General features: G+C 43.9%; 1 long non-coding RNA gene across 5 annotated transcripts; it reads right to left on the minus strand.

The window, feature by feature from the left end:
* On the minus strand, nt 2948–17343 carry LOC106507459. Of its 5 annotated transcripts, none has more exons than XR_002343587.1 (5): nt 16542–17343; nt 13728–13929; nt 11509–11601; nt 8887–10560; nt 2948–4262 (listed from the first exon to the last, which is right to left on the minus strand). It is a non-coding gene; the product is annotated as an uncharacterized LOC106507459 (long non-coding RNA). The 5 variants fall into 5 exon arrangements; XR_002343585.1 differs by having other exon boundaries at nt 2948–3136; nt 4018–4262; nt 13728–17343; XR_002343584.1 differs by having other exon boundaries at nt 13728–17343.

The raw sequence follows: 18801 nt of genomic DNA on the forward strand, positions 1-18801 counted from the left end.
TTTTAGGCCAACACCCATGGCTAGGGGTTGAATCAGAGCTACAGCTGCGGGCCTACCCCACAGCCACAGCAACGCAGGAGCCAAGCCGCATCTGTGACCTACACCGAAACTCATGGCAATGCCAGATCCTTAACCCGCTGAGTGAGGCCAGGGATTGAACCCGCATCCTCATGGATACTAGTCAGGTTCATAACCCGCTGAGCCATGTTGGGAACTCCTATAAGTGGATTCTTTTTATTCATTATATTTTCCCAGCGTGGTCTAGCCAGTTTTTTATTATGGGGGGAGGAGTGGCTGGAGACTGTGAATGTTATAAAAATCCTTTTCTCCAAACTTATAAAGGGACTCAGTGAGTAAGTGCTGTCCTTTTGGCAAAATAGGTTCTCTGTGGTTGAAAACTGAAAGAGAGAATATACCAAAGAATCACTGGTATGACTGCAAAAATTAAACTTGAATCTCCTTAAAAGAAAAAAAGGGGGGGACTCTACAGGCAGCAGATGTATTGGGGGGAGGGAGAAGAGGAAAGAGGAGAAGAGGAAAGAGGGAGAAAGGGAGGGGGGCAAGAGGAGACAGTGAAAGGAAGCTTTAGAGGTGGTGTAAAAAGGATGGTTTTTATGAAGGAAGCCATGAGTCAGGAATTGGGCTTTAATTCTAGAATGAGATTGATTTATCAGCTTCTTACACATAGAGAGGCCTGAAACTTTATTCAGTAATAATATGAGGTCTGAGGTTTGCCTCAAAATAATGCAGGAAGTGGGAAGAGGCTGGGACACAGATGGCACTGAGTTGACCCTAGGTTAATAACTCATGAGGCAGAGTTGTGTGTCCAGAAGGATTTGGTATTTTATCCTATCTACTTTTGTGTAGTTTTTCCCTTGATAATAAAAGTCCATTTTTAAATGCTTTAGTTAGCGAATATATCAAGAGACTGGAATTTTGCAAAATACTCAATTAAGAGAAAAAGGCATGAAATAAAAGGGGAAAATAGGAGGGAAGGGAGAAGAAGAAAAGAGAGAAGAGAGTTGGGAAAAAACATTAAGAGAGAAGATAACAGATTGTAAAGTGATGTGTTCACCAAACATGTGCTCGGCCAGAAGAGCACAGAGCCTAAAACTTCAAGGTATTTGGAGTTCCTGTCCTCCCCCAGTGGTTAACGAAGCCGACTAGGAACCATGAGGTTGCAGGTTCGATCCCTGACCTTGCTCAGTGGGTTAACGATCCAGCGTTGCCGTGAGCTGTGGTGTAGGTTATGCGGCTCAGATCCTGCGTTGCTGTGGCTGTGGTGTAGGCCGGTGGCTACATCTCCGATTCGACCCCTAGCTGGGAACCTCCATATGCCGCAGGTGCGGCCCTAGAAAAGACAAAAAAAAGACCAAAAAAAAAAAAAAAAAAAACAAAAACCCAAAAAAAACACTTCAAGGTCTTTAATAGGATACAAGTGGTTTTATCTCTGACCTTCAAGGAGGAGGAGGCAGGCAGAGATGTGGGGCTACTCCAGATGCCTCTCCTGTGGCTCTGCTCTGCACAGCTTGGATCCCAGGGGCAGGCCGCGGTCCACTGTAGCACTGGAGCCCCAACCAACGAGTTACGTGTGATTGGGAGAAGGGCTCAGGCACAGCCTGCTGGCCAGAATTTAGTCCCAGGACCCGTCCCAGCTAAAAAAAAATAAATAAATGGGAAATATTTTTATTCTGGGAGGCCATGTTCTCAGCTAAAAGCAGAGGAAGTCATGCTATATTAGTGTCGTTATCCCTTTCTTATTATGGGGGGAGGAAAACGGCTCTGATGGACCGCCAGTGGTCCCATGCCAAGTTGAGTTTGGGCCAAGAGTGAAGTGGTCACGTGCCATAATTCTGTAGAGCTCCCCCTTCCCCATCCTCAACCCCCTGCCACCCCGTACTCTATCTGCTGGTCCCATTTCACTTTTCCCATGATGTGTAACCATTTCCTGAAACGCCCTTGTTCATCCGTCTACGTGTGTCTGGAGGTTGCCCCACAGAGCAACCCCCATCCCCAGTACTACCCGCCTGGCTCAGGTTTCTAAGGGAATGAGGACACGCAAGCCCCAAGAGGCTCTAAAAGGGTTTGTTGCTCGCAAGCTGAGACTTTCCATTCAAAAAGGGCGTGAAGGCAGGCAGGGGCCAGGGGCTCTGGAGCTCATCTTATTAAAGGGTGGAGCCAGGTGGTAGGTCTCCTCGCACCTCGGGGTGTCTGTGGTCTGACTCAGGGAGGGAGCGCCCTGACTTTCTGACCACTTTCCCAGAGGCGGGACAGAAGGGAAAAAGGTAGGGCTCGAAAGCCGTGGGCGAACCTCAAAAAACAGAACCAGACATGTTCACTGTCTGTCTGCACTGGAATTCCAACTTGCATGAAGCCAGGGGCCAACCAGTCCCATCACCTCTGTAACTCCATGTCGAAATCAGTGCCTGGAAAATTAGGAATGCAGTGGACATGTGTTCATACAAATAACAAAGGTTATAAACCCTTCATAAGGAGTTCCCACTGTGGAGCAGTGAGTTAAGTACCCAACTGCAGTGGCTTGGGTCGTTGCAGAGGCGCGGGTTCAATTCCCTCCCCACACAGGGGGTTAAAGGATCTGGCATCGCAACAGCTGCAGTGTTGTTGCAGCAGTGGCTCAGATTCCATCCCTGGCCTGGGAACTTCCATATGATGCAGGTGGAGCCATAAAAATAAAAATAAACCCTTCAGGAGTTCCCGCTGTGGCTCAGCAGATTAAGAACCAGACTAGTCTCTGTGAGGATGTGGGTTCCATCCCTGGCCCCGCTCAGTGGGTTAAGGATCCAGCATTACCACAAGCTGCAAGGTAGGACACAGACGTGGCTTGGATCTGGTGTTGCTGAGGCTATGGCACAGGCCGGCAGCTGCAGCTCTGATTCGACCCCTAAACCAGGAACTTCCATATGCCGCAGGTTTGGCCTTAAAAATAAATAAATAAATAAAATAAACCCTTCATGCAGTCGCTTAATCAGTAGGATTGTGGAGCACTTACTAAGCACAGTGACTTCGTGAGGCCCCAGGCCTTCCGTGGCTAAGACACATCCCTGCCCTGCAAGAGCTGTCCACTCAGTCTGGGAGAGGCATCAGCCTTTCCTGGGATGGGGTGATGGGTGACCTGCTGGGTAAACGGAGGGCCATTGTGTTAGCGCTTCGGCCTCAGAGGCAAGGGCAGGGAGGAGAGATATGGGAAAGGATGGCTGGAGAGGGAGCATTCTTAAGATTTCATTCTTAACAAGGATATATTGGGCCCCTTATGCGCCAACGATCACACTGGGTCCGGGGAAACTGTGGTTGTAGTGAAGTGGGGGGGACGGGTCTTAGGAGATTCACACTTGCTAACAGGCAGCCTGTTGAAATCACAGGATCGATGAGATCACCTGCCTGCATCTCAAGAATTTCACAGTGAAGGTGGCGTATGTCCCAGCAGCTGGAACAGAGAAGCCCTGCCTTGCCAGTTTCTCACACAATCTGGATCAAGCCAATCGTCCCTTTGTGGTGTGTCTCTGTATTTCCCTGTGGCTGTCAGGTATTTGTCTCCTGCTGTGTTTAATGAGGAGAAAAATCAAGCCGAGAAAACAGGAAAAAATTTCCTTTGCAGCACTGTTACCTATTGGAAGAGTCTCTCTGTCTCTGCCTCTTTGGACACATAAAAACTAAGCATAAAAGACTGGGCTAAAACACTTTCTCTGTTGTTTTTAAGATAAAACTCTGCTATATCCAGTGATTCTTCTTGCCATTTGGAACATGGATTGGCCAGTAATGTCTTCACTGAGAGCTTCAATAGTATTAAAAAGAACATCATCCTTCTAGAAGAAGCATCGCCAGGGCTGCTGCTGTTGGGATCATATTACCAAATACTTTGCCCTTAGATCCTTTCCCACCTTTCTGCCTGGTGAATTCTTATTCACTCCTCAGGGGTGAGTCTCACCCCTCTCCTTCAGAGTCTGAGTTGAGGACCCCTCCTCTGCTCCCTGCCCGCCCCCCATCATATCCACACACCTGTCAAGGCTGTGCTGTAAATGCATCTGTGACCTTGGTAGAGAACGACTTTCCTGAGATGAGAGAGTGTTTCTATTCCATCTTTGGAAGTTTCCCCAACTCTTAGCACAGTGACGGGCATACAACAGACGCTCCACATTTGTAGAAGAAATCAAAATGAGTGAAGGCATGGTTGTCGTGTTACAGTCAATGGACTGTGCTTTGTTCTTCTCGTTTTCTCTGATTTCCACCAGGTCGTATTCACCCTTGAATTCGGGGGGGATAACATCAGCGTCAGACGAGCACATCACTAACCATGTCTTTACTTGAATCCCATGCAGGGGAGTGAGGAAAGCGCAAAGGGCAAAGGAAACAGGGGCTTTTACTCCTAATGAAGCCCCATGTTTTCATCCGGGGAGTGACAAGGGAGAAGGACATTGTCACCTGTACGGTCACTTTTTATATGTACCTTAGTGGCCTGCAGTTACCCCTTAACTGTGTTATGAACAAATCAGAAATGAATTTTAGAGTATTAGTACAGCAAACGCACAATTCTAAGTCAGGGAGTCACTGGTAGGTAAGTCTATCCGGTGTCTGTGTCCCAAGCTGACATGGAGCACCGTGTGGCCCATGAGCCAGGCTGGCTAGAAATAGATCACATTTCCACCTGAATGTGTGACTAGGGGATATATTTTATTACTATTCAGTTAATATTAATTATTTTAAAAATAAATCACTTGAAGTCAGGGTATTATGATGCAGCCGTAATAATTAATGCGAGGTTACAAGACTCGGATTTTCCACTGTGTAACCCACGATCACTTCAGAAGTTTCTTTTCTTCTCTCGCTGCTTTTTCTGATGCTTCAAAAATACCTTGTGGATTCATGACTGAAGTTAAAAGATGGATGATGTTAAGAGGGATGCGGGGTTGACTGGAGAGAGGCCCAGGAACCTTTTTATCGGGATAGAAATGTTCTATTTATTCCCCCCCCCATTTTGAAATTTTTTATTACGGCAGAGTTGGTTTATAATATTGTGATAATTTCTGTACATCAAAGTGATTCAGTTATAAACATACACGTGTCCATTCTTTTTCAGACTCTCTCACATATAGGTTATCACAGAATACTGGGAGAGTTCCCTGTGCTATACAGCAGGTCCGCAATGACCATCCATTCTAAATACAAACCCAAACCCCAATCTATTTTTTTCTTTTCTTTTTTTTTTTTTTTTTTTGCTTTTTAGGGCCACACCCGAGACATATGGAGATTCCCAGGCTAGAGGTCCAATCAGAGCTGCAGCCGCCGGCTTACACCACAGCCACAGCAACGCAGGATCCAAGCTGCATCTGTGACCTACACCACAGTTCACGGCAACGCCAGATCCTTAACCCACTGAGCAAGACCAGGGATCAAACCCGCAACTGCATGGTTCCTAGTCGGATTCGTTTCCACTGTGCCACGACAGGAACTCCCCAATTCTATTTTTTGATTGGGGTGGTATTTACATGAGTTTATGCCATTTAACTGTATCTTTAAGAACTGTGCATTTTACCTTATGTATAGTATATCACAATTTTTAAAAAAGAGTATTGGTGGGAAAAGAAAGTATGTTTATAATACTTTCATAAGATTTTTTTTTTTTAATTTGAGCTGAGTATGCCCTCAGCTTGAAAATTCAAGCGAATTATTCTCTTAAAAAAATCTTTGGGTGTCTCCTGGTGGCTCAGCAAGTTAAGGATCCTTGTCATTGCTGTGGCCCTGAGTCACCACTATGGCTCAGGTTTGATCCCTGGCCCTGGAACTTCCACATGCCAGAGGCAGGGCCAAAAAAAAAAAAAAAAAAGGTATATAGATATATCTTTAAGCATTGCTGCTGCTCGATTTTTGTGTATAACAATAAATCTTAGCAAGAAAAAGCTGCAGGTTTCAAATATCTTCAAATGGCACTGACTTGTCTCTCTTTCCATAGGATGTTAATTTTAATACAAATGAAGAAAACCATTCCTTCACTCAGGGCTAGCTGTTTTTAGCCTAAAATCTCAGCCTACCATTGTCTCTTGATGTGAAAACAATGTGATTGATACAAGTACACCTCATTTTATGCAGACTAAACAATAGTTACTCAAATATCTTTAATGCAGTAATGAGCTTACTATTACAAATGATTTTATGATTTTTTTTTTTTTTTTTTTTTTTTTGCTGAGTGAGGAACCTGTAGCCCATCTACCATTTGTATCAATTCTTAGGTGCGTATACTTTTTACATTTTAACATCTCTCAAATTGAAAATCTTTACACCATGGGTAGCACCTTCCATTAGCCAGGCAGCAGACAAGATTGATGTGGCCTGCATATGCATTAATTTGGATGTTTTCTTTGATGGCTTGATTTCTGGTGAGGTCATGAAAGTCACAGCATCGAAACCTTGCAGAATGGCAGAATGGATATTAGCAACTTGGAAAAAAAATCCTAGAAATCTAGCATTTGTGGAGCATTTTTTTTTTCTTTTAAGAAATGCTGTCTCACTGATGCTTTTGTTGGAACAAAGGATGACATATGTGGAGACACAGACACCGATGCCTCTGAGTTGATATATGATTCACAGTCGACAGACACAATGTGAAGTTGTTTTAGGAACACTTGAACCAGTTATTTTGGTTATATCTCCCTGTTTATGGACGCACAAAAGTGATATTTGATAATGTAGGTCTAAACAGGTCTAAAAAAAGCTTTTTCAAGTGTAAAATAGAAACTTCAAGTGTTAACCAAGTGGGCCACAGTACGATTGGCAGCATATTTTCTTTTGCAGTGGTGCATAAAATAATGGCCCATCTTACAACTGATGGCATCTTAGAGTCTATTAAAGCTGATCGTTGCACTTTTTGTATGTTGGCTTTTCAGCCAAGGGGATGATGGAAGAGCAGCAAGACAGACTTGTCATCAAATAATATCTTAAACATATAACAATACTATGTATTGAGTAACTACTATAGGCCAACTGCTATGCTTAGTGCCTTATGTATATCATTACATTTAATTCTCTGAGAATTAAAGCCTGAGAGAGTTATTATTGAAAGACTTTTATCCCTTCCGAGCCTTTAAATCACCTGCCAAGTTAATTTTGCAAAGCTGAATTTGAACTTGGTTTTGACTGACTCCTAAAGGTTTTGATCTCTGTGCAGTGTTCGTCCCCTGTCTTTCCCTCCACCCCACCATCCCCACAAGTTCAAAGTGAAAGTTTACAGAAGGCAGAGAGAGCTCAATGAAAACCCCACAGGCTTCACTTTCTGTTCAGGTTGTTCTTAAAGGCAGCTTCATCCTAGATTCGGTGAGGTAGTTCTTCCTTCAGTTATGTGCGGGTCTCAAGAATCCAAACATCAAACCACCTCTTTGGTTTTTCAACCTTAGCTAGTTCTATTTGGGATTTTATCACTTGCAACAACAAAAAAAGATATGACTTAATCAATCACAGTTTTAATACACGTATACACTTTACTTGTAATAATAAAATATTACTTCTAACACAGCCAGCATTTGATCTCTGCAGGTTCACTTCATTAAGCTGCACAAGGAATGGAGCTGGCTGTGTCCATTAGAGCTGGTGGCCATGGAAGCACCTGCTTCTCTTGGGGATTAAACAATGCCCTCATCAGCACAGATAAGCAGCAGTGACAATGGCACCAAGAACACAGGATGCTGAGCCCATTTGGCTTTCCTCTGAGCAGGTATGTGTTTCATTTACGCTTACCTCTGGAACTCAATTTCCTTGAGTGTAAAAGGATGCGAATTACAAAATGATTTCCTTTTATTCACTTTTTTTTTTTTTTTTTTTTTTTGGCCAGTCTCATGACATGCAGAAGTTCCTGGGCCAGGGATCAAACCTGCGCCACAGCAGTGACTGAGCCACAGCAGTGACAACACTGGATCCTTAACCTGCTGAGCCACCAGGGAACTCTCAATTTCTTTTTTTTTTTAATTTTTATTGAACTCTAGTTGATTTACAATGTTGTGTTTATTTCAGGTGTACAGCAAAGTCTTTCCCATCATAGGAACGTGATGATTTCTAAGAACATCTCTAGTTGCAAAATTTTGGCTCCTGAACAGTTTAAAGACATCCAGATAATGCACGGGTTACTCTGTGTAAACAAATCTGGTGGAGTTCATGGCCACTTCACCTCCAACTCCTTTGGTAATATGTATTTTTTAATAGAATTCAAATTCAATACTATTGCATTTTTAACATTAATGTTAAAATGTTAACGTTAAATTTTTAACATTAAAAAATCCTAGTGTATCTTTAACATTAAGCAATAAGAAGGATGTGGAAATCTTTTTTTCCTTATTGATTATTGATTTCAAATTTTAAAACCAAAATACAGTATATGATGTATATTGTATTTTAAGTGATGACTTTAAAAAAACCACATTAGTAAGTGATTTGCAATTGTTTAAATGTTGATGTAGTCAATCTTAGACAAAGGATACAATTTTACAGGTCGAAAACTAAAATCTCTAGCCAAAATTTGACTTGCAAAACCAAAACTAGAATGTGATTGGAAAAGTATGCTGTTATTAAATATGCCTTTCAAAAGCACTGAGAATTTTCTCCACCAAAAATGGAATTGGTTCAATAAACTGACTTCAAGTTATATATAATGTCTTTGAGGCGATAGTCCTGAATATTTTTTAATTTGCTGGTGTCATGCAATTCCCCAGAGCAGCTTTTTTCCCGACTCAGCTCAAATATAGGTTGGAGTTTTTCATAGCTTTCTGTGATATCTAACCTGCTTATATTCAAGACATTATTCAGGGGTATAATTTTCCTCTTGGGTTCAGCACTTTGGGTAACATTTTAATTAGAAGAAATCAAGGAAAGGAACAGACCTACCGTTACTGAATGCGAAATACATCCACTGCCTTAACTGTTCCATCGGGAGTCCACAGACCCCCACACCGGGAAGAGCTGGACCACCTGCGCTTGCTGCCTCAGCCACTGCAAGTACACATTCTGCCAGAGGAAAGAAGGCCTCTCAGTCCCCACCCCCAGATCTCCAGGCATCACAGCATCTTAACTATTCACTTGTAGTGAGGCCCAGATAACTGTGCTAGTCCCAACAGCACAAGAGAAATGACTTGAGGAGGAAGCAGGCTCTGGGCAGCTCATAAGCAGCTGGCAGCAGCGATCGCTAAAACATTAAATACCAACGCGGCTTGGCCTCTGACCAGCCTAACAACAATTAGGCCTAAAGATTCCTACTAGCTGCAGCAGTTCACCCTAGCTGAGTGTCAGCCCCAGCAATTAGTAGCTTGAGACTGGGGCTGCTGTAGAAGTTACAGATAGATCTGGAAACGCATCAACTCACTTAATGCTTAAAATTCTGTTATGCAAGCATTATTATTTTTCCAATTTATAGGTGAGAAAATTGAGGTTTACAGAGGTTGAGTAATTTGCCGTAGCTCACACAATTAGTAGGTGGTAGAACCTGGATAAACTCTGTCCGGCGGCTTAAGATAAGCAGCTTGTTTTGTTCTGTGGTTTCCCTTTTTCATTCGCAGGGCTAATTATAAGGACTTGAAACTCACTGACTTTGATTTTTTAAACTGTTCTATCTATTTAGAAATTAGAAAGGAAAAGTGACAAAAATGTCGATTCAGTACTACAGCGTCCTGTTATTCAGATCACTCACTTCTTAGCAGTTAAATGACTTTTTTCTTGGCCTGTGGACATGTTAATGAGTAGCACAGAAATCTGGGAATAAGACACTTTCAGTACTTTTCTGTGAGGCTCTTCTTCACTGCTCTCAACTTCTACTACTGTCCGCAGGCTCATCTGTATTGAAAAATATGACCCGAATAGCTCACTTCCTGGATGAAATTTATCCTACAAGCTTAATCTTAGAAAGCAAGACAGGAAGACTTTCAAAGGAGGATTTGAAAAAGCCAGTAGAAGGAAAATCCCCCTCGTCCGGACTCGGAAGAGGCGACACCCCAAATCACTCACGAGAAGCGGTCTTGATGCAAACAGCAAGAGGATTTCTATTCCAAGCGCACTGGGGCCCACAGTCGTACACCACGCAGGGGTAGAGGACTGCGGCGGCAAGTGCGGAATCGGGACAGCTTTTATGGGGTTCACAACAAAGCCTGCGTCCAAACCAATCATTTTAAAATATCGAGAGCCCGCGCTCCGTGGACCCATCATTTTTTCTACAGTTCCGGAGGTCCGCATTTGCACGGGCTACCTGGGCAGAGTGACAGATTGCAGTTGAGATAGGTCACTAGGGCTTTCAATGTGTAATCAATTCTTCTATGGTGCCAGCAGTTTTATAGAATCCAGATAAGTGATTAGTCAACTCATTTCCTGTTATCTTACTTAGGCCAGGATAGCAGGCCCTGGAACAGCAAGAAGTGTGACCTTCTACTATTGACTGGCAGGGAGCAGGGTCTGGAATTCGGGGGCACCTAGGGCTTTTTAGGAAGCTGGAGTTAGGGCTCTTTACTACCTTTTGGGGTCTTGGAGGGTTAGGCTGCATTTTCATCCTTTCAGATTCAACATTCACCGACCCTGGAAAGAAGAGAACAGCTCTGGTTCAGAAGCTTTCCACATAATCCAGGCAGATACTCGCCCTCCCGGTTCCTTGAATGCGCAGTGATTTCCATCCAGAGAGCTGTTTAGGGAGTGGTGGGGCAGGGGTGGGGGTGGGGGGAACGTACAACTTTACAGGGGAGAAGCCGGACAAATAGCACTTCATCCAGGCGGTCAAGGGCACCAATCATAGTAAATACCATCAATACCTTTGATACGATGTGATTAAAATGGCCTTCTGGAGGAGTTCCCGCTGTGACTCAGTAGTAAAGAACCCGACTGGTATCCGTGGGGATGCGGGTTCGATCCCTGGCCTCATTCCGTGGGGTAAGGATCCAGCATTGCCATGAGCTGTGGTGTAGGTCGCAGACGCTGCTTGGATCCCATGTGGCTTGTGGCTGTGGCATAGGCTGGCAGTTGTAGCTCGGACTCGATCCCTAGTCCTGGAACTTCCACAGGCCCCAGGTGTGGCCATTACAAAAAAATAATTCTGGAGTCTTCCTCTCCAAAATTCATAATGCCAGTCTTATCTGAGAAAAGCATTAGACAACTCCCAGTTGAAGGACATTATAAAAATATCAGACCAGTACTGCTCAAAACTGCCAGTCATCAAAATCTAGGGAAGGCTGAGAAATTGTTGGAGAGGAGCCAAAGGAGATGTGATGACGAAATGTTCTTCCTGGGATCCTGTCACCAGAAAAGGATATTCGGTTGAAGCTCAGGAACTGAATACTGTATGAACTTTAGTTAATAATGTATGAATATTGGTTCGTTAATTGTAACAAATATGCCAATACTAATGTAAGGTGTTAACAACAGGGAAATCATGTGAGGTATATGGAAAATTTCTGTCCCATCTTCGTACTTTTTAAATAAATCTGAAATTACTCTTAAAAAGCGAAGTTTACTAAAAATAAATAAACAAACCTTTCTGTGTCCCCATTTCTTGTTTTTAGGAAAAGGGCCTCATTCAGCTTCCGTGGTCTTCCCTGAGTTCCAAGGGCCAGGTTCAGACAGATGCTGATCAGAGAAGGGAGGGGATGCAAAGACCAGGGAGGAGCAGTTGAGCAACAATAGCACAGCCTCTCAAGGGAGGCATTGTTTACAGTAAGAGAAGTTCTAGTCCTTAGGCTTCTTTTAGAAATGAATACTTCCTGACACCCTAAACACAGTCACCTGTGAGCTAAAGATTACAAGTGCCTGAGTACAATTTCCTGAGCACAACTGCCTGTGGGTTAAAGACTATCAGCACATGATGGTTTTCAGGAACTCCCCTTGCTTGTTCCAATCTCTGATCAATAAGCCCTTTCACAAGTCCTGACGTTCCAGGCAATAACCCAGAAGACCACCTCCAGGGTCGTGACGAGATCGCCGGAGGCCAGCTTGAGGACTAAGACGCCCCCAGAGAAAGAAGAATGCATGTCTGTCCCAATCCTGATTCCTCTCTGAAACCCTCTTTTTCTCCTTTCAGACTATAAAACTCCCTGCAGTTCTTCCCTAAGGCACTAGCCCGCTGTGGCCTCCTTCGCCTGGCAAAGCTTAAAAGCTACCTTTTTCTCCTTCACCCCAAACTCTGTCTCCACATTCTATTTGGCACCGGTGCACAGAGGCTGAGTTTTAGCAACACCATTGTGGCATTTCAGGTTGATCGCACTGCCCCGGGCCCTCAGTTAACTATCCCTAAAGAAGCCGGTAATGAAAGCGAGGCTGGAATTCCTCCCAACTACCCTTGCTGGTTCTCACTAACCATACCTCCAACACCGCCACCACCCCTACTCTAACCTCTCTCACTTTGGATTCACAGCCAACGCTTTTTTTTTTTTTTTTTGTCTTTTTGCCTTTTCTAGGGCTGCACCCACAGCATATGGAGGTTCCCAGGCTATGGGTCGAACCGGAGCTGTAGCCACGGGCCTACGCCAGAGCCATAGCAAAGCGGGATCCGAGCAGCATCTGCAACCTACACCACAGCTCATGGCAATGCTGGATCCTTAACCCACTGAGCAAGGGCAGGGATCGAACCTGCAACCTCATGGTTCCTAGTCGGATTCATTAACCACTGAGCCACGATGGGAACTCCACAGCCAAGGCTCTGTAAGCAAAGTGTAGACTTAGTCTCTACTTCACCGCTCATTCACCTTTCCTCTCACTCGCTCTTCAAGCCATTGCCGTCGTGTCTACCCAACAAGGACACCACGTCCAAATCCAGGGGGTCCTTCACTTATTCAACCTGATAAAGATTGAAAGTCTTGATCATTCACTTCTTTAAAACTCCCAGTTTCCTTACTACCATCTCTCCTGTTCTCTTTCCTTCTCCTTTGCTAACATAGCAGATATCCACCCTCCACTTTTTTTTTTTTTTTTTTTTTTTGCCTTTTCTAGGGCCACTCCCACGGCATATGGAGGTTCCCAGGCTAGGGGTCTAATCGGAGCTTTGCTGCTGGCCTATGCAGGATCTAAGCACATCTGTGACCTACACCACAGCTCTCGGCAACGCCAGATCCTTAACTTGCTGAGCGAGGCCAGGGATTGAACCCGCAACCTCATGGTTCCTAGTCGGATTCGTTAACCATTGCGCCACGATGGGAAATCCACCCTCCACTCATTTTTATCTTTGCCTTTTTTGATTTGATAGAAGCTGAGCTTCTGGGCCTGGAGAAAGGTCAGTTGGCTATGCAAATATAGGGCAAGCAGACATGCCTCATTCTGGAATAAAGGACGTACTTTTTTGTCGGCAAAAATTGTCTCTCACATTGGTGCGCAGAGCTGGTCACTGGGGAGGAAGTTACTCAGCCCCTGCAAGGAGCTCAGTGCCTTCCCGAAGAGGAGATATCAGAGCTCCAAACTCCATGATTCAAAGTCAGGAAAAGCTGCAAGAGTCCAGCAAGGAGTCCTGACTATAATTTGCCAGAGGAGATGGAACAAGGATTACAAGAGCAAAAGGCCCAGGAAAATAAGCCATATCCTCACAGAGACCCCAGAATTCATGTAGATGGAAGGTGAGTACATTATTTTTAGCAGAATGTCCTCCCCAAGCATCCTGCCGTTGCTCTTGCACACTGGAGAAAAATTGCTGAGCATAACTCTGAATTAAGAGTAGCTGTGCCCCCAGCCTCCCAAAAAAGAGTAGCTGTGACCCGAACACCTACCATTGTGGTCTGCACACCATCTATCAGGCCAGCTTGGGCATCCCAACATCATCCATCAAACTGCAGGATTCATCTTCAACGCTTATACACTGGGGACTTGAGAAACAAAGGCAGTGGACTTATCAGACTCCAGTGCGCTCTCCACTTGATGCTTGGAATGGACTGACCCACAAAGCTCCCTCTCCTTGGGCTGAATCAGCACCTACCATTAGTGGAAATTTTTGAGGAAGAAAATCATGGAAACTTTGCAAAGTATGGACACAACTTGCTAAACAAGAGATGGGATCATACTTGAACCCCAACTTGTGAAGGTCACACCAGTCACACAAGTTTTGTACACTCTACCTAACCCTTAAATATTGCTATTTTTGAAAATTTTGCCCTTCACTTAGATAATTCCATCCTTTGGCTTTGTTATCTCCTTTTGTTCTATGTCTCCTGTATCTGTATCTGGAACAAAAACTTCTGAGCTATTACCTGCAAATGCCTTCTTAACTTCACCTGGATCTTCCACCGGACCTCAAACGCAGCCAGTCCAAAAATGATTGCATTTCTCCAAAATGCACCACACCCGCAAGAAAATCCTCCCCCACCCTACCAGTGGCATTGCCCCGGGCCAAACACGAGCATCTCCATCACCTCCCATGTCTAATCTCTCCCCGCTCACCACCTTCTCGGGTTTGCCATCTTCTTGGCCCTAATCCAGACCCTCCTTGCTTCTCGCCTTGGCCTGGCAATTGCCTCCTAACAACTTAGACTTCCCCAAACATGCTACTTCCTCTCACTGAAACACGCTTCCCATTTTCCCACTCCTTGCATCTGTCTTTTCCATCTCATGTTTGCCTTCTCCAAAGGCTTCCTTCACTTCCCGATCAGGGTTGGCGGCCTCTCCTGTGAGAGGCCCTATCTCAGGGCTGGTGTCGCTGTGTCCATTCTGCTTCCCATCCCTGGGGAACCCGGGGCTTTTAAGGGAAGGGCTGTCCATTCACCACTGCCGCCTCGCAGTCCGGCACGGCGCCTGACGCCGCGTGGCATTAAATAATCCTTTGACAAAGAAATAAATAACGGTGACTGTTGGCTCCTTCCTTTTAGTCTTTCCCCCTCCTGTCCCTCTGCCACAGTCCATTCTTCATATGTGATTCTGATCACATGAGAACTAATTTCATATGCGGTTGAACTCCTCCAACCAATTTTTTAACATAAGTACTAGCATGGCTAAAGCAGTGCATGAAATCATCTTTTTTTATTACTTAACTAATTTGATATAAAAACGCTGCCAGCCTGGACCTAAAAGTAAGGGCATCAATATTTTCTCTTTATTAGCTACCCAGATTACATTGCAGTTTTATATTATTTTCTTTGATTTGTTTATGTTTTTAAGGTGGTGGTGTCCTTGTTGTCATTAATATTCTCTACCAGAGTTGAGTATCAATTTTCTTTCTTCTTCTTCTTGTTTTTTTTTTTTTTTTTTGGTAGGAAGTAAGTTGTCAAATATAAGCTGTATTCAGTCAATATGCAACTTTATCCTTTGGGCTCCCTTAAAATTATGACCTAAAATGATAACCACCCTCCAAATTTTTTTCTCGGGCTGAGTATAATTAAAGAAATGCTGGAGGTCACAATGGCATTTTATAATGAAGCTTGTGCAGAAATAATCTTGTTGATAGAAGCAATTTGAGAATTCTAAGTACTGTGCTGGCTCTCATCCTCCTTAGCAAAGATAAGAGAAAGTTGGAAGTGCTTGTATTCCAGTGACCTCAAGAAATGAATCAACAAGGAGCATTAGCCTGGAGGGCTGAAGACCTATTTAAATTTAATTGCAGTTCTCCTCAATGTTGGCTGAAGAGCAAGACGGTCCCCCAAGATATTCAACTATTAACTATAAAGAGTTCCTTAGTGACTCAGCAGGCTAGGGAATCCGGCAGTTGTCATTTCAGACACCTGCTGTGTCTCAGGTTCGATCCACGGTCCAGGAATCTCCACATGCTGAGGGTGTGGCCCAGAAAAAAATTACAAATTTTTGTTTCTTTGCAGGAAATCAAAAATTATATGAGGATCACATATCTTAGAAATCATATTTGCTATAGGAAATTATTTTTTTCCATGGAGTCTATAGTACATTTATTATTTACCTGTTTATGATTTAAAACATCTCATTTATAGATGGTTTAATACTGAAATTTAAATTGTTCACCATTCTAGAACTGAACTCAAGAAGGGGCTTGTTGGTTACACTCTAGACTGAGCTTTCCACCTTCAGCCTCCTCAAAAGAAAAGGTGCCCTGTGGGGATACATACACCACATACACCAGAAAGCCCTTTTTTTTTTAAGTCAGGGAGGGTTTGTTGGCTTTGCTTTGGGGCAATGGATCCAAGAAGCCCCAGCAGGGGGTGGGGGTGTTGCTCATTATATTCCCTCTAAGAGCTCTTAGTCTTTCTGTCAAGCTTTCGTTAAAACAACCATGGGGACCACACGTTGAGAGTTTTAAGTGAGTTTTGCACTGATGGACAGCATACAGAAGTCTGTCTGAATCTTACGTTTTCACAAAGTGACGTCACCCACGTAGCCAGGACTGAGATCCAGAAACAGAACACGGCCAGCCTCTCTCAAGCCTCCATCCTGCCTGCCCCTTCTTGTCGTTAATCCAGACCCTCACCCCTCTCCGTAGCACAGCATAGATCTAGCTTTGCCTGTTCCTGAACTTTATGTAAATAGAATCATATGGTATTAACTTTTTGCTTCAAGTTCTTTTGCTCGACCATAACATGAGTTCCTGGGATTCATTCGTATTTCCTTATGATTGTAGTTCATACCTTCCCATGGCTGTGCCGTATTTCATTGTGGGAAAATACACAAGAGCTGGTTTTCCTTTCTATTACTGGTGACATTTGGGTTGTCTTCAGTCTGGGGCTGTTATGAATTGTGCTGCTACGTTTTAGCTTCTAGTGAAAAGTAATACAATCACATCGAATAAGGAAAAGTTTGGTGATATTTTTTTCCATCTCATCATTATTTTCCTCTAGCAAAAAACAAACAAACAAACAAACAAATGAAAAGAGGCTATTGCATTGAAAAGAGCAGAGGTGAACCTTAGAGTCTCATAATCTATCAGCATATAAACTTGATAATCTTCCTTTCATGAAAAGTACATAGCCAGTTTAGCAACGTTGTTGGTTTCTATTGCTGCTGTAACAAATCATCACAAACTTACTGACTTACAGTGTTCTCATGGCTCTGGAAGGTGGAGTTCAGAAGGGGTCTTAAAGAGCTAAAGTCAAACATTGGCAGGTCTGTGGAGGCCTTTGTCTGATTCTTGCCTTTTCCAGGCTCTAGAGGCTACGCCTCTTCTTCCCCTCTCGGCCTCCAGCAGAAGCTCTTGTTGCATCTCTGATTCTCACACCCCTCTCTCGCTCTTTCCCTCTGTTATAAGGGATGTTGTGATTACATTGGGCCCACCTGAATAATCAAGATCCTTTATCACATCTGCAGAGTCCCCTTTGCTATGTAAGGAACAGGGAGTTCCTGTTGTGGCTCAGTGGCAATGAACCTGACGAGTGTCTAGTATCCCTGAGGACGTGGGTTCGATCCCTGGCCCTGCTCAGGGGGTTGGGGATCTGGCACTGTACAGCTGCTGCAACCAGCTGTGGTGTTGGTTGCAGACATGGCTTGGATCCTGCATTACTGTGGCTGTGGTGTAGGCCGGCAGCTGCAGGTCTGATTCAAACCCTAGCCTGGGAACTTCCATATGCCGGAGGCATGACCCTAAAAAGACTAAATAAATAAATAAATAAGTAACCATGGTCATATTTTGTGGCTAGACTGTGGATCACATTTCTTTCCCTTTTATCTTAGTAAGCAGGTCTTATTTCTATGATAAAAAATAAAATTAGCATTTTAAAAGTATTTCTAATTTTGAGTTCACATAAAAAGATTTTCTATTGTTGACTTATAATTTGAGCAATTAATATTACAAATCTCTATGCATATGAACATTTAATCAGATTTTTTTTTTCTTTTTAGGGCTACATCCACGGCACATGGAGGTTCCCAGGCTAGGGGTCGAATCGGAGCTACAGCTGCTGGCCTACACCACAGCTCACAGCAAAGCCGGATCCTTAACTCACTGAGCGAGGCCAGGGATCGAACACACAGCCTCATGGTTACTAGTCAGATTCGTTTGCCGCTGCACCAAAATGGGAACTCCTCTAATCAGAATTTTTTGTCTTAATAGATTTCTCCATTTCCTCTCCACCCCTCAAACATTGGTTTTCCCCATCTTAAAATATAGGACCACTATTCTCCCATTTGTTCAAGCCAAAGTCATAGAAAATCATCATTTACCACGTGTTTCCCCTTACCTTCCACAAGCCCATCAACAACCGCTGTCCACTCTGCTTTGAAAATACACCCTGAATCGGTTTGTTGCTCTCCCTCTCTCCTGTCAACACTTTAGTCTGAACCTGCATTTTGCAAACTGTGAATTACAACCCACTGGTGAGTTGTGAAATCAGGCCAATGGGTGACAACCAGTATTTCTTCTTTTATAGTGAAATTGAACAGAAAACCTCCGCGTGCATCGCTCATGGTAAGAGTATTGTCTCCTGAAATTTTTGTTTATGAATATGTGTTTATGCACTGAGTCACCCCACAAATATGTTTCTTCTTGTGGATTGTGGTTTTTCTTAAAAAAATTTGAAAGCCTCTATTTAAGCCCCATCATTTCTCACCTGGATGGCTTAAAACCTGGAACACTTCTAAGCATGATGAGCAGCCAAACACTTTGCAGTGGCCTAAAGGCCTGGCATGGTTTGGCACCTGCTTACCTCTCTACCTCATCTCCTCCTCGTCACTAACCCTGCTCCCATCACACCAGCTTCCTTTTCCCTGAACATACCACAGCGTCCCCACCTCACTGTGTTTGTACCAGCTGCTTCCTCTGCCTGGGATGCTCTTCACAATACTTGCAGATTCTGCCTGGTCTTAGTGCACGGGTCACCTGCACAAAATGACCCTTTCTAAAGTGCCCTCCAATCCCCACTGTCCTTTCTTTCTTTCTTAGCACTTATTCCTACC

This window comes from Sus scrofa, chromosome 4 (genome assembly GCF_000003025.6).
Source record: "Sus scrofa isolate TJ Tabasco breed Duroc chromosome 4, Sscrofa11.1, whole genome shotgun sequence".
In the NCBI taxonomy this organism is placed as follows: Eukaryota; Metazoa; Chordata; class Mammalia; order Artiodactyla; family Suidae; genus Sus; species Sus scrofa.